This window comes from Etheostoma spectabile, chromosome 14, assembly GCF_008692095.1.
Source record: "Etheostoma spectabile isolate EspeVRDwgs_2016 chromosome 14, UIUC_Espe_1.0, whole genome shotgun sequence".
Taxonomy (NCBI): Eukaryota; Metazoa; Chordata; class Actinopteri; order Perciformes; family Percidae; genus Etheostoma; species Etheostoma spectabile.
This window is the reverse complement of record NC_045746.1, coordinates 21,717,434-21,719,995: the sequence shown is the minus strand read 5'-3', so window position 1 is coordinate 21,719,995 and position 2,562 is coordinate 21,717,434. Positions and strand designations below refer to the sequence as shown.

Genomic DNA, 2,562 nt, shown 5'->3' with positions numbered 1-2,562 from the left:
CTGCAGGGTAAATCCAGACAGCTAGCTAGACTATCTGTCCAATCTGAGTTTTCTCGCGCATGACTAAAACAATTTTGGAATGTACACTTTCCACAAAAACAAGTTCCTTCCCGAAGCGATTTTGCAGCAACACCATTCAATTCAATTCAATTTTATTTATAGTATCAGTTCATAACAAGAGTTGACCACCTCCGAATTTACAGGACCCAACATTTCTAGTAGTTTCCTCCAGAGCAAGCACAGTGCGACGGGGGCGAGGAAAACTTCCTTTTAGGCAGAAACCTCGTCAGACCCAGGGGTAGGCGGTGTCTGACGGGCCGGTTGGGGTTAGAATGAAGAGTGGAAATAACAAAATTAGAAAAAATATTAGTTTGTAGCAGTTCTTTGTAGTAGTTCATGGCATAGCAGGACGCTGTGCGGCATTACAAGAGCCACAGCAGGAACGTAGCGTAGCCAACAGGAAAGTAGCAGGACGTAGCGGTGTACGACAGGGCATCCGCGAGTAGGAGTGTAGCAGATGAACATGGCACCGCAGAACGTGTAGCGGGACCATGGTGACCGCTGCTACCATGATTTTGGAGCATCCCTGATCTGAGGGAACATGCTGGGGAAAAAAGAACATAAGGACTCCGGGGAATGACTCCCCAGAGCTAGGTTAGTAACACGCATTTCTGGGACATGGATGCACATAAATGAAGAGATGGAAAGATAGAGGAGAGAGGAGCTCAGTGTGTCACAGGAAGTCCCCAGCTGTCTAAAACTATTACAGCAGGACTAAGAGAGGGTAAAGAGAGGAGCCTGGTCGGGATAGAACTCTCCCCAACCGGATCGGGCTGTATGCCAAGTCTCCCTTTAGTTTTATTATATGCTTGATTATATGATAGATAAATCTGACAACTATGACGAGAAGCAGGTGGGCCGGGTTAGGCGGACGCTGCGACTCCTCACTCCCATGTCTCCGTGTGGCGCTTAGTGTGGCCCGAGACACTTGAGATTGGTTTAAAGAAATGCCAATAAACCACAGCCTGTTTTTCTCCCATCCTGGAATGCTGTGTGGACCCTCCTTCGCGGTGCTGTGGAAGAGGGTCAGACAATGTGAGACCAGCAACAAGTAGCTTGTAAAAAATAAAAACTTCTCTGATACTGCCAGTGGTTCAAAAGTAACCATAGACATTTCCTTAGGTTAACCGTCGCGCGTCTGGAGCTTAGCGCCACCCATGATTGGGATCGGTTTAAAGAAATGCAACAGAGGAATTTTTTTCTCCTATCCCAGAATGCATGTGTGACATAACCAGACCTTAGTTCACAGTGCTGTGGAGGTAGGTCTGGCAATGCGAGACTACCAACTGGGGCTGGGATATATATCAATATTAAATTGACATTGATATATAAGACTAGATATAATTTTACATTTTGGATGTGGTTATATTATGATATGACACAAGTGTTGTCTTTCCCTGGTTTTACAGGCTACATTAGAGTAAGTGATGTAATTCTATGAACTTACCAGGCTCACTAGCTTTATTGTTTGCCTTAACCCATCATGACATCAGTGTATATGGACAACCATATTTTGACATTTGATTTTTTTCTCCCCATATCACCCAGATCTACTACCGACCTACTTAACTCCATTTAGGAAAGGTGAAACCCAGTGGTACAAATAAATAAAAGCCAAACATGTAAACTGTGTATTTTTAGTGGACGCTCTGTAACTTGAGACACTTCAGCATATTAATTTCTCATACTCTAGTTCTGCTGAATGATAAATTATGGCTGATGATTGTCCTACCGCTGAAATAAATACATAGCATTACAACTAAAATGTTAACGTCTTTACCTTAACAGGACATTTCACAGTAACTGACTCTTTTTATCCAGACATGCTCACAGTGAGTGAAGAGCTTAGCTTTCGATGGGTATTGACCATAGACTGTTAATATCAATGGACGAAGCATCCGGTTTGGTGAAGTGCTGCAAATGTGGAAGAGCCTTAAACCTGCATTCTATCTGAATTCCAGCAGGGGACGACACGTGCAGTTGCAAAAGGAGGTTGGTTTCTGAAGAAGTATGTGAGAAAGTGACCCACTTCACACTTGATTTATTGCCTCAGTAAACATTTTCATAATGACTTCATGTTCTTAATCCCTAGTTTTAAGTCTTCTGCAACACAGAATGATGTTCCTGTTTTGAATTATGGTCTCTCTGTGATAAAGCAGGGGGTGTTTCAGGGCGTGGCTGTGATGTGATTGCCAGTGAAAGTGTGTAATCTAACGTGGGTCCTCCCTCACTCCTCCCTCTAGTCTAAAATCCTCACATCTGCAACCAGGATGGCTGCGCCCGGAATGGCAGACTCACCGACTTACAGTATAGCAGATCTCCACCAACCAATGGGTGACGTCCCACATGCTGTGTACACTTAATATTAGACAGTCTATATTGACATTCATGCGGATCCGTCCTGGGACCTTCCTATCACCTCTGCTTGTTACAGGATGAACTCTCGAAACCATGTGGCTGCCCTGCCACTTAATGAAACCTTGGTGGTGAACACTGCAATCC

General features: G+C 44.2%; 1 long non-coding RNA gene across 1 annotated transcript in view; it reads right to left on the bottom strand.

The window, feature by feature from the left end:
* Positions 1–2,077, bottom strand: part of LOC116701563 (uncharacterized) — a 17,673-nt gene extending 15,596 nt beyond the window's left edge. The window contains exon 1 of the long non-coding RNA XR_004334950.1: positions 1,928–2,077. This is a non-coding gene — a long non-coding RNA (uncharacterized LOC116701563). The remainder of the gene's footprint in view (positions 1–1,927) is intronic.
* Between the last annotated feature and the right edge of the window lie 485 nt (positions 2,078–2,562).